Source organism: Hibiscus syriacus, unplaced genomic scaffold (assembly GCF_006381635.1).
Source record: "Hibiscus syriacus cultivar Baekdansim isolate YM2019G1 unplaced genomic scaffold, ASM638163v2 tig00000002_pilon, whole genome shotgun sequence".
NCBI lineage: Eukaryota > Viridiplantae > Streptophyta > Magnoliopsida > Malvales > Malvaceae > Hibiscus > Hibiscus syriacus.
Genome location: NW_024061752.1, coordinates 130,050 through 144,438, shown reverse-complemented (window position 1 = coordinate 144,438; position 14,389 = coordinate 130,050).

The following is a 14,389-nucleotide window of genomic DNA, read 5'->3' as shown; positions in this document are numbered from 1 at the left end:
GATGACATAAATCATACATCAATTTATATGATGATGTAACAAAGATCTAAAATATTTTTTTATTTTTTCTTATATTGATGCTCAAAATGAAACTAATTTGGAGGGATATATAAATCTTATAATTTGTGTATTTTTTAATCTAAACTTTAAAACATTTTAATTTTAAGCATTAAACTTTATGATAGTTGTTGGCAGTCAAATATCGTCGGCCATCGATTGGTATTTATAACAAAATTAATACTAAAATATTCACATTTCACTCATCTTTTTTCTTCCTCAAATTTATTTTTCATGAAATTCGCTCAAAATCAACGAAATTTCATTTAAAGGTTCAATACTTCGATCTCTTCTAATGACTGTCTGATGATACAAATTTTGAGATATGTTATTCATCTTCTTAAAATAATATTTATCATCGTTTGAATTTTAAACAAACAACCTAAATCCCCAAAATGATAGATTTTTTATTTAATTTTGTGAGTTTTAAAGATGTATTAAAAATATATATAAATCGATAAAGTGATTGTGGACAATTTAACGATTTCATTGGTGAGTAGAGTGATCATGCGAAAGAATTATAGTTTTCCGATGAAGCTAAAAGTAGGTGAAAACTCCTAACTTTAATGAAGAAGATGATGAGATGAAATTTTAAAAAATAGTTTAATATAATCGTATCAATTTAAAATTTAATGATAAAATTAATACAATCACTAAAATTTAATGATAAAATAACTTTAGTGATCGAAAATGTCTTATAATATACGATTTTAATTAAAATTTTTTGGAAAAATTTAATGATAAAATAACTTTAGTGATCGAAAATGTCTTATAATATACGATTTTAATTAAAATTTTTTGGATTTGTGAAAATGACTGACAAATTCGCAACGCGAACTCCAATTTCGCAACACAGTTTTCAAATACGCAACGCGAATATATAAATCGCAACGCGAATTTATAAATACAGTTTCTAAATTCGCAACGAGAATTTCACAAATTCGTAACTTAGTTTCGAAAATTCGCGTTGCGATAGTTGTGTTTACCTATATAGGTAATTAGCGTTGCGAATAAATCGCATTGCGATAGTACTGTTTACATTGCGATAGTACTGTTTACATTGCGATAATATTGTTTACATTGCGATAGTACTATTTACCTATATCGGTAATTAGCGTCGCGAATTTGAAAATCGTATTGCGATAGTACTGTTTACATTGCGATAGTATTGTTTACATTGAGATAGTATTGTTTACCTATATCGGTAATTAGCGTTGCGAACTTGAAAATCGCATTGCGATAGTATTGTTTACCTATATCGGTAATTATCGTTGCGAAATAAAAAACCGTGTTGCGATTTAGAAAATCTTGTTGCGAAAAGGAAACTTGTGTTATAAAAAATAAATTCGCATTGCGAATTTGAAATTCCGTGTTGCGAATTTGACTTCTGTGTTGCGATTTACAAATTCGCGTTGCGATTTACATATTATCGTTACAAATTTGGAAAATCTCGTTGCGATTTTAGAACATGTGTTACGAAATTGGAATTCGCGTTGCGAATTTATTGGTCATTTTCGCAAATCCAAATTTTTTTTGTTAAAATCGTATATTATAATGTATTTTCGGTCACTGAAATTATTTTCTCAAATTTAATAATATCTATAACTATTTATTCTAAATATAAATAATAAAATAAACCCAAGATGTACTAATAACAGAACGCATTGGCCAAAAAAAATGTTAATTAGGTTGGTCAATACAACTTACAAGAGCCAAAGTATATATTTGATATTGATCATCTCATCCACAATGTAGGGTCCAATAACTTTTGAAGAAATGATGTAGAAAAAGGTTATGCTATGATGCGATGATTAGTAGCCGTTAGATGATCGTAAAAAGCCATGACTAAGTACAAATCAAGGCCTTGCACGTGCATGGACCAAGTATGTCGTTGCAGTCGGCGCCAACGGGTCACCTACATTCAATTATTTATTTATTTATTTTTCAGGTTTCACATTCATTTATGGGTAATATACACAAATGATCACTATATTATATTAAAAATAATTTTTAATAATAAAAGTTTTAAATTTTATAAAATAGTAATTAAAAGTTATTAACTTGTTACAAAATAATCTTTAAATTTATCAAAATTCATTACTATTTTATAATATTCAGTAACCATTTTATAATAATTTGATAAATTTAATGATCATTTTGTAACTTTTAAAATTTCAATGATTAAAAAAATTATTTCAGTATAGTTTAGTGACTATGTATGTACTTTACCCTTTATTTTTCAGATTATTTTCTCTACAAATCTAGGCTTCTAGTTGCATCTCCACCCTACACGTCATGTCCAGTGCAATAGATCTTAATCGAATTATTTTATTTTTTTCAATTCTGAAATCAATTGCATAGGACACTTGGTGATAGATGCCATAAGCATGTGATGTGAGACTCCTTGATTAATGGTCCCAAATAGAACATTTTTCGTGACAGATCCACATCATAGAGAAGTGCATCCATCCATGCCATGGTTTACACCATTGACTTTCCTTGAAGAAAATTGGTCATATTATTATAATATATAGGTGCGACTTATTAAAGAATGTCACATTGAAGCACCGGCAAATGAGAAGGCATTGATTAAAAGGCAGGCTTAGCTAGGCATGTGTGGTGTGTGGGCAATGCATATAATTCATGTGATAGAGTTCCATGTGTTCTGGTCTATCTGAACAAACACGTGAAAAGGAGAGAGATAGAGTGTGTCCAAAATATATGTACTTCAATTTCAATACGGATAATGAATGAATTCGAATTTTATGTTTCAATTAGAATATTGATTATAAACATTGTTAACTGTAGGATAAGGTGATCGTTATTTTTCTGTCAAAATTTATAAGCTCCTTTGCTCCTTTGTATTCGTTATAGGTTGTGATTTACAATAAGATCAATGTTAAAATATTTCATTCACTTTTCTTTTCTTTTATATCGGATTGATTTTTTTTATGAAATTCACTCTAAATCGATGAAAATTCATCTAAAGGTCTAATGTTCTAATATTTCAATCTTTTTTAACAATAGTATGATGAGGCTAGTTTAATAATAAGGACGATGATATGATTCCATCAATGTTTAGATGACCAAAAAAGACGTCAAAAAATGATGGTTTTCGACGACCCATCAATGTTTAGATGACCAAAAAAGATGTCAAAAATGATGGTTTTCGATGACGACTGAATATGAATAAAAAAAACCTTATTTTGATGAAAATAATTATAGTATAAAATAAAAAACTTAAATTTTATGTGAACGCCAAAATATCATGTCATCTTACCGTTAATATTTTAATGTTCCAGTGTCTTAATTGAAACGTAAACTAAAATTTGATGTTAAATTAAAATATTTTAAAGTTTAGCATTAAAATTAATACATGGTATAAAGTTTAGTGATTAATGATATAATTTATTCAATAAATAACTTTTGAGGTATGTTAACGTAAAAGAAAGAATCATTGTCGGCATTTTGAGGTATGTTAACGTAAAAGAAAGAATCATTGTCGGCATGGGAAGAGAGAGATGAGATTTAAATCAGGTTAGTAAGGAATCCCTATGTGAACAAGCAATCTGGTCTCAAGAAATCACCCGCTTCATTTGATTTCTCCAATTTTTCCATCACCTCCCTCGTAGGATTCACCAATACAAGCTGTTTTATATATTGAAATTTAAAAAAGAAAAAAATCAGCAATTTTCATTATAAACCCCCCTGCATGCATGAAATTTTCAATATCTGTCCCAGGAATCGACATTCCAATCAGTGTTTCCCATTGATACTCTCATAACTTTAGTTTTAAATTCACGACTTTGAAGATAATAGCAAAAGAACTTGCTGCGATGGAGATTGGAGAGACCGTATTAGACAGAGATGAAAATAACACCAGATAATGTAAACAACATATCGATGAACTCGAATCTGTCCATCTTCAAAATAGAATAGGCTTCCGGGGTGTCGATAAGGCCAACAACCAGCCCGACGTTCGGCGTTTATTGGCATGAGGAAGAGGTCACCATGACCGTTATCGACATTACTATGTCGGACACTGCTGTTTTCGCTCCTGCATTGTGATTAACATCTGATCCATAAAAGCTCAAGAGCAGCAAATGTCCTTCCTACTGCAATGCTTTCCTGTTTGATATACGAGGTCAAATTAAATGGCTACATATATGCTGTGGCAAATGGAGGCTTAAATCAACAGAGGACATCGGTTGGTTTTATTCTTTCATTAGTTTCTATTAAGTATTCATGCTTTACCTCTGTTTTCTAAAAGCTTGCCTGTTTGTTGATCCTGTTATTTATATTTTCTCTACATGTATATGCATGTATGTATGTGGAGAAGCTTCGCCTTATGAATATTGTATGATCTGGTTATGTTATGAAGAGGTTCATTAGCATTATTTCGAATTTATGTCCAGATACTTTGATCTTAGCTATGCAAATATTCAATATCGGTAGTGTTGGGCTTTGTAGCCTTGTTGATCGAAATAATACTGAATTGTAGGACTGTCAAATACAGGAATTAAGCTGTACATATCGATTATCCATGTACAAATCTGTTTCATGGTTTGCAATTTTAATCCTATTTCATAAGCAATTCTTGCTTTGATTTATGTTTTTAAGAAAAGAAATTAAAATATATAATAGGTTAAAAGATATGTCATCAAGATGGTGAGTATTCTAGTAGACCAAGATGGCGCACGTTAAGGAAACGCTATGGGTTCAAGTTAGCAGGACTAATGGCGCCCGAGTTTCCTGCTAATTCGCCGTCGACCGTTCACCGATTAGCTTTCCTTTCCTTTCTGTTGTTTGAGTTTTCTCTTTCACCATTACATTCTCCTAATGGATTGGAAAAAACTGTTCAAAGTTTCTGAATCTCAAGACCTAGAAATTCCCCCCCAAATGTCAGCGATAGGAAACCGATTGTCCACCCCCCAGAAATCTTCGATGCTGGAATTTCCGAGTGGAATCTATCTCTGGTGGGTCAGTTTCTAGGAGTCGCACCCAGCTTCTCTTCCTTGCAAAGAATAGTTAACAATATCTGGAGTAAAGCTCTGATGGGTTCGAGAATACAGGTTAGCTCTGCTGGCTCTAATCTATTTATTTTCTCGTTTGATAATGATTCTACAAGAGATTGGGTCCTCAGTAATGGACCATGACACATTCATAACAAAACCCTAATCCTCCGTAAATGGGAACCAAATTTGAAAACCCTAAGCTTTGACTTAACAAAAATTCATGTATGGGTACATCTCTTCAATGTTCCCTTAGAACTCTTCAATCGTATAGGGCTTAGTTACATAGCTAGTGCCATTGGAGTTTCACTCTCAATGGATACAATCACTGCTGCTAAGATTAGGCTTGAATTTGCAAAAGTATGCATTGAATTAGGAATTAATGATTTAATTCCTAAATTCATTGAAGTTGAGCTTAAGGATGGCCAAAAAACCTCGATCAAGGTAGAGGTTCCTTGGATCTCGCCTTCATGTAAGAAATGCATGGTGTTTGGTCATTATGACAAAGGTTGCCAACTAAAATCTGTTGTTACCCCTTTTGTTTCCCAAATCTGGAAAAAGAAGGAAGTTACTACTTCTAATTCGGCTGCAACACACATTGGAGGTGTTGAAGCTTTAAAGGAACCTTCTAATTCTGTTTCTATTGAAACTGAAGTTAATGCCCAAGAAGTTGTTATACATGTTAACACTTCTAACAGCTTAGAGCTCAAAGTTCCTAATGCTATTGATGTATCACTACCTAAGAATCTAGAGGACAACTTAGTTGCTGACCTTCCTATTAATCTAGCTTATGGAAATGATCTCTCAAATCTTCAGACTGTTGAATCTCTTAACTATAGTTTATCTGCTGGTAATCCTCCTAGTCAGCCTGTTGAAGTTATTATTACCAATATTCCTGCGGGAAATGATCAATCTTCTTTCCAGGCTTTTGTAGTTCTTGTTAATGAAAAAACTACCCAATCAGAAATTTCTAAAAGGGGTAGAGGAAGGCCTAAAAAGGAAATTGAAAATGGCTACCTTTCTAGTTCAAGCAACAAATTTGAAGTGCTCAACTCAGTAGAGGATTCTCCTTCTATAGAAGTTCAATCAAGGAAGCCTAGAGCTGCATGAAAGGGAGTTTTTATTTTGGTTAAGGAGCTTAAATCTAAAAAGAAAGACGAACTTGATAAAGCTAAGTCTCTCCCTGTAGAAAGTCAAAGGGGTTCCTTGAGAACACCATCTCAATGATTGTTTGTTTCTATAACACTAGAGGATTTAATAGTCCTCAAAAATAAAATAAAGTGATCCTTAGAGACTTACAAAATAAAGTAGATGTTCTTTGTCTTTTGGAGACCAGAGTTAAATTGGAAAAACCAGAGGTTATCCTTACCTCTAAACTCTTTAATTGGAATGCTTGCTCTAATTATGAACACACCATTAATGGCAGAATTTGGTTACTTTGGAGGAAGGGAATTAATCTTTCTATAATTCAAGTCTCTGACCAATGTATCACTGCTAAAGGTACTGTTTTTGGTAATCCAATCTTCATTTCAGCAATCTATGTTAGTAATGAAGGAATTAACCGGAGACAGTTGTGGCATAAATTAAAGGAAGTTAGTATTATTGTTGATCATTCTCTTGGGTCTTAAGAGGAGACTTTAACATATTCTTGCATTCTCATGAAAGCTCTGACCACGAGTTGTTAGGGTCTTACACCTCTCCTGATATGAGTGATTTCCAAGAGTTTACTTACGAGCTCAACCTTCTTGATCACCCTTATTTTGTACCTAAATTCACTTGGAGTAACAAGCAACATGACCTTTTTCTTGCTAGAAAACTTGATAGGATTTTGATAAATCCTAGTTGGGACTCTTTCTTTAAGCAATCCTTTGTGGAATTCCTTGCTCCGGTGTCTCTGACCACAGTATGGCCATCATATGGCTATCAAAAGAGCTCCCTACATCTAGACCCAAGCCTTTCAAATTTTTTAATTTATGGGCTTCACATCCTAGTTTTCTCACTGTTGTTCAAAATTCATGGTTCCAAGATATCCAAGGCAACCCCATGATGATTTTATTTTCCAAACTTAAAAGACTCAAAGTTTGCCTCAAGAATTTTAACAAAGAAAATTTCAGCAATCTTTCGGATCGTGAGAAATTAAAGAGAATCGAGCTGGAAAAAATCAGCATCTTCTCTCTCTCAAATGTGAGGATACAATAGTGAAAGAACTTGAAATCCAAGATCAATTGAGGACCCTTGAAGAAACTGAATCTTTATTTCTCAAGAAAAAGGCTAAAGTTCAATGGATAAAATAATTATACAAAAATTCCAAATTTTTTCATTCTGTTGTAGCCTCTAAAAAAAAGAGGGATACTATAAGAGTCCTTGTTGATGATAGAGGTAATAGACTCGAAACTTTTGATGCCATGGCTAATGAAGTAACTTATTTCTTCTCTAATTTGCTTGGTACTGCTGACCCTTTGGTCAAGGATATCGACCCTTCCACTCATCAAGATCTCCTTAATTGTCCTTTTCCTCTACAAGCTTCTCACTCTCTTATTAAGGAATTCACTACTAAATAAATCCAAAAAGCCTTGTTCTCTCAAGGAAATGATAAAGCCACAGGACCAGATGGATTCTCTCCATTTTTTTTCTTCAAGAAATGCTGGTCAATTGTGGGTGAAGATGTCACCAACGCTGTCACATATTTTTTCTGCTACAACTACATCCATCCTGCCTTCAACTCCACAATTATCGCCCTTGTTCCTAAAGTTCCAATTAGCAGATTGACTGAATTTCTGCCTGGAATTATCTCTTTAAACCAGACTGCGTTTATCTGGGGTCGTAATATCATTGATAATGCTCTTTTGGCTCAGGAGATGATAAAAGGATATGGTAGGAAATCCACTTCTCCAAGATGCTCAATGAAGATTGATCTACACAAGGCCTTCGATTATTTGCATTGGAGATTCTTAACCGCAATCCTTAATGCCCTCCATATTCCTCCTAATTTTATTTCTTGGATTGAAATCTGTTTTACTCAAGCTACGTATTCTATTGCTTTCAATGGAACCTTATTAAGCTATTTCAAAGGAGCCAGAGGACTACGACAAGGGGACCCTCTTTCCCCTTATCTTTTTATTCTTGAAATGAACGTTCTTTCTAAAATGCTTAATATTGCTGCTGCCAAAGGAATATTTTCATTTCATCCAAAATGCAAGAAAATCGAGCTCACACATCTCTCATTTGCAGATGATCTACTGATTTTCTGCAAAGGAAATATCGACTATGTGGCTGGTGTCTTGAGTGTTCTCCATCAGTTCTATCAAATTTCTGGTCTTCATTTAAATTCTTCCAAATGTGAGATCTTCTCTGCGGGTATCTCTTCTAGGGATTTAGAGGAACTGAAATTTTTTTCTTGCTTTAAAATTGGTTGTCTACCTATATGATACCTTGGAATCCCTCATGTTACCCGGAAACTTAATCTGAAGGACTGTGAACCACTGCTTGAAAATATAAGGCAAAGGTTACACCACTGGTCTACCAGAAATCTAAGCTATGCTGGCAGACTTGAGTTAATCAGATCTATCTTATTTAGTGTCAGTAATTTCTGGTGTAAACAATTAATCCTCCCAGTGTCTATCTTAAAATCAGTGGACCCATTATGCTCAAGGTTCTTTTGGAAAGAAGCTGACAAATCGACAGCTGGAGCAAGAGTTAGTTGGGATCAAATCTGTCTTTTAAAGTCTGAAGGAGGATTAGGGCTAAAAAGCATATCAATTTAGAATAAAGCATGCATTATGAGCCTCATTAGAAAGATCTTTACAAGTGATGGTTCCCTCTGGGTTGCATGGCTTAATAACTATGTTTTTAAGGGGCACAATTTCTGGCAGTTCGAGGCTGGTTCTAATACCAACTGGAGTATTAAGAGAATTCTAAAACTGAGAAACACTGCTAACCCTCTTTATTCTTCTGGTATTCTGGACGCAAAGGAAATCTGGGGAAAAATCAGGATGTAAGGGCAGAAAGTTGAATGGCATAGACTCATATGGTATCATATGCACTTACCAAATCATAGTTTGATTACTTGGATGGCCATCTTGAACAGGTTACCTACTAGTGACAGGTTACAACGAATGGGATTAAGCACTGCTGGTATTTGTGTTAACTGCAGAACCTCTAATGAAACAAGGGATCATCTATTTTCTCAATGTCCCTTGGTTGTTGAACTCTGGAAATCTGTTCTTCACTTGAATGGCATGAGCTACACTGCTCTGACTTGGGATGACATGGTCTTTCGAGCTAGCTCAATGTGGAAAGGGAAATCGCTAATCACCACTATCTTGAAAATTTCTTGGAACACTTATATCTACTATTTGTGGCAAGAACGCAATCGCAGATTTTTTCAAGGAAGATCCCGAACTGTTAACAACTTGCTAAATGAAATCATTGATTCTATTAGTATAAGGCTAAGGGGGAAATCTATCAATAGACTATATTGCACTAATTGTTACCTTTGTAATGCATGGGATAGTCTAACCAATCTTTTGTTCTTTGTTTGTTTGTAATACTCTTTTTGTTGATTGGTTGTAATTTAACTTCGCTACTGGATAATAAAAATCTTGATTTATCCCAAAAAAAAAAATATGTCATCGTTTTATTAAAGTGATGAAAGAAGGTTTAGCTGTCATTGCCCAACCGCCAGCCATGGTGGAGTTGTGGATGTCTTACGGTTTTATTGTGTATTGAATGTGATTGGGAAGGAGGATCCCACGCTTTGGTAATAAAACTACTTTACCAACCTACGACCGGTCAATACCAAATCAATCATAATTTTGGATAGGAATGAAGCTACCTTCTTGAATTTTTTAACTTTTTTAATCATTTTACTCCTTCAGTATTTTTTGGGTGTACATTAGTCCTTTAATTTGATATTTAAGGGTAAACTACGTGATATACCATTAAATTTTTAATAACTTTAATTATAGAATTAAACTATAGTTTTAGCTTCAATAATATTATTGGGTAGTTAAATTTTATCTATATGATGATATTGACAAGTCTTCTTGCCACATTGATGACATAAATAAAATATCATTTTGGTGCGATTATTGATGTCCAAAACAACGTCATTTAGGCATTGAAATTTAGAGATATATCGATTTTACCATCAAACTTTTAAACAATCGCCCATCATTGGTCACAAATTGTGGCAATATCGATATCAAAATGTTCACATTTCCTTTTTCTTATCTAATTGGTTTTATGTGAAACCCTCTCAAAATAGACAAAAATTCATCTAAAAGTTTAACGTGCTAATGCTCTGATTTTCTCCGATGATCAACCAATAAGACTAATTTTGTGATATGTTGTTAGTATACTTAAAACGATGCTCCTCATTGTTCATAATTTTGAACAAACACCACACACACAAAAACCTCAAATTTAGTCTTTCAATAATTTTTTGTGTATATTAGTCTTTAATTAGATAATTTGTTCGAATTAGATAATTTTTTGTGTATATTAGTCTTATTCTTATATTAATCAGTGTTAATATCTTTATTTTTCACTAACAATTATTCAACGTTATTTATGAAACAACGTGCATGTGACAAAGTAAATGGTTGGTTGTGGAACAATACAAGAGCTTAAAGTTTTGTTCTACCAATGCTATTATATTTATATAAATCAGATTTTGAATATATTCCCCAGACAAGGGCTATTAATACTGGACAGTCCCGCAACACCTTCTCCCAGAGTACAAAATATAATAACAAATGTAATACCATTTATAAAACAAACAAACTCCAAATACCAGAAAGCATACACGTCTAACAGCAAAACAAAAGGTGGGAGGAGCAGCAGTGGAAGAGTTTAAAAGGTTCAAAATCCAAAGATTTTCAGAAATATATATATATAAGATATTAAGAAGAAGGTTCCAGGAATCAAGGGCCAAGATCATGTGACCAGACCCATAAGATCAGGAGCAAACCAGAGTTAAAACAAGTTCCTTTCTTCTCTTTTTCCTTACATTTTCTCAAGCTTAAATTTGACCTTTTATGGTCCCTTTTATCAGTTTCTGCAAATGACAAGTTCAAGAGCTGCAGTGTTGTTGTTGTGGGTTATCCTGGTTTTCTCCCACTTGGGTTTTCGTTCTGCTGTTCGTGAAGAAAGGAGCAAGTCTCTGTGGTCCGCTCCACCGAGGAAAGTCTGGGTTTTTGATACTGCAAATTCTTTTCAACCTCCTTCAAGCTCACCTGTGTTTTCTGGAAATGAAGATGATAAGAGGATAGTTCATACAGGGCCTAATCCTCTTCACAATTAACATAATGACTGTAAGAATTTTTATTTAAATTTTTACTATAGTGATTAGTGAATGATGAAATCAGAGAGAGAAAGAGAAAGCATTGGCTTTAGCCTTTTCAGTGATGTTTTTAATGTAGCAATAAATCCACCACGGAAAGATCAGATGAAACCCTAAAAACGAAATATTACCATAACTAGGGTTTTGACCTAGGGTATAGGGTAAGGTTTTAATATTAGTAATTTGCTTCAGTATTGTCACCTAAGGACAAAGCATGATTCGTAGAAACTTTCTCGGAATCAGCATTTGTCAACTAAACCCATAAACAAAACTTCAAAAGAATGGTGAAATTTAACGTCGGTTGGAGAAAAGAGAGAAATATTTCTCCAAGTAATATATTATATTTAGGGTTTGTGGTGTTCAAAAGATTCTATGGGAAGAAGAAGAGAAGATTTATGCAGGCAAGGTGTTAGTTTTTGTGTAAGGAAAGTTACCCCATAAAATGAATGTTTGCTGGGGAGCCATTATAGAGGGAAGGGTGTGCATTTAAAGGAGGCTTGATGACACTGCAACTACCCTCTCCTCTCTTCGTATATTCTTGTATTTATTTTAATTATTAAATATTTATAATTTATATTAAAGTTATTACTGAGGCCCCCATGAGAGTTTCATACTTAGCTGGAATGCTAAATTTATCACAATATATATTATATATATATCAACCACCCAAAGACCTTGAATTAATGTTTAATCAATGTAGGTCACATTCTTGCTCACCCTTAATGAATTGCATGCTTTTGTTATTATTTTTTATAAAAGAATTCATTTTTCTGAGGGTTATTTTTCACTGAAATTTCATTAATAGTACTTATTAAATTTTATTTTTTAACCATATATTATATGAATTCATATAAAATATTTTACACTTAATTTAATTCTTTTTTCATATTAATTTTGAGATAGAATCAGTTCATCATAGATTAATGCAACCTCTTACTTCAATTGCTGATTTGAGTATAAAGTAAAAGACTACACCAATCATATGAGTTTGTATACATGAATGGTTAAATAAATGGATAAAGAATCAGTTGGTGCAGTGGGATGAGATATTAAATCCCTCAAGCAAGTTTAAAGGTTTAAATCTTGATGTTTGCGAATGGAGCAAGCTGGGAAGATCCCCATCGCCTTTGCAATATCTGATCCAAATTAGTTGATCTATAGATCGAATGGTTATATAAAAAAATAAATAATAGATAAATAAATGAGAAATGAATGGACGGTTAATAACATTAAAATATACAAAGAATTAATAATGAAGATTTTGTAGATTAAATACAAAGAGATTTCGGGATAACATAACATATGAATGATTAGGCAATACTTCCTACAATTTCGATTCTGAGTATGCTCTTATTCATCAAGTAAACATCATCAAGAATGAACCTATTATTTATAATAACTCGTTAGGTGATTTTAATGGTTAAAAAAGATGGTATTCTCCTTACAGGTTTTAGATACAAACAACTATGTTTATATTATAGCTAAAAAAAATTAAACAAATACTGCATTGTAAATCACCTCAAATTATTAAAAAAATTAATTATTAATTATTTTTAATTTAAATCTTTATTTATGATTTTTTCTCGTATCCAAATAAGATCGAACCGGACGAATTCCCGAACCCTTTGGCAGGTTTAGACATTCACAACACCCTCAGGACAAATCTCTGCCATAGAGTTACCAGCAGTCGGATTCTTTATCTATCTTTATATAATTTGAATAGGGTTGTTGAACATTCATTATATAAATTCTTGACGAGGTATAAATTTGAAACCCTAGATGCTACTTAATATCCAACTATTACTTTAACTACTTCAATTCATTAAATAAATATAGCGTATAAATCAATCAAAAAGCATAGTTTATATTTTTAATGAAAACTTATAAATATTTTTAATGAAAAAGAATTTTTTTATATTTGAAACTGAAAATAAGTTTTTTTTTCGTTATTAATTTCATATATGTTAGCTTAAAATTAATTCAACTCAATTGTAGTACTTTGATATAAGGCCGTAAAGGTGTATATGATATGGTTCAGTTTGAATTCTTAAAATTTGAAAAAAATATATACATCTAGTCATTTATCTATTTGAGTGTTTTTATTTTTATTATTATTTTTTAAAAAATCATACTTAATATTACATTTAACTTATATTTTAATCACTTACTATTAGATTTAACCGGTGACTTAACAAAAATGATATGTCTAAAATTATTTTTTTAATAATATGAAGTGATTACAATGTAGTATATGTTCATAATCTTTTTTAATCATTGACACAACTACTTTTCTGTCGTCTGCGACATCTAAGAATATAAATTTCACTTTTTTATTTATATTAATAACAGTTATATATATTAATAACCTTTCTGACTATAGGAACTACGTACGGTATGATTATAGGATATTAGGTTATTCTGTTTTACAATAGCATTCACCACGTGGCAGCACAGTGGGTCGGTTAATGACAAAGACGATAATGATGCTCTGGTGAAACTCTAGATGTCTATTTTGCTGTTGTAATGATCTTGAATTTCATGGTAAGGCATGTTGGTGGATATTGATGATGATAATGGTGGTGAAGATCGAACGGGTGATACTTGGAGATCTTGATGATCAGTAATACTAGGGGTGTTGTTGTAGATGCCATTAGTGGGTCGCCGAAGCAAGCCAAATGTCTCTGTTTGACCGCCATTCAGGTGAGAGGCTACGAGCCGGTCGAGCGTTGCCTAGTTGGTGAGTCTCGAGTCATTGTGATGATAAATCGAGTTGAGATCACCACAGCCACTGCCACTCACCTGGTTGATGATTGAGCCTTCGTTTTTCGTCATCATGGGTTGGTAACACTTTTGGCTGCTGGTTGAGTTCAGGCTGTCTAGGCTCGGGAGCTTCGTGAATGAGTCGGGGTAGCTATTGTCGTTGATGGCAATCTCTATGGGCTGGCGGAGGAATCTCGTGGCGGTACCGGTGTTTGCT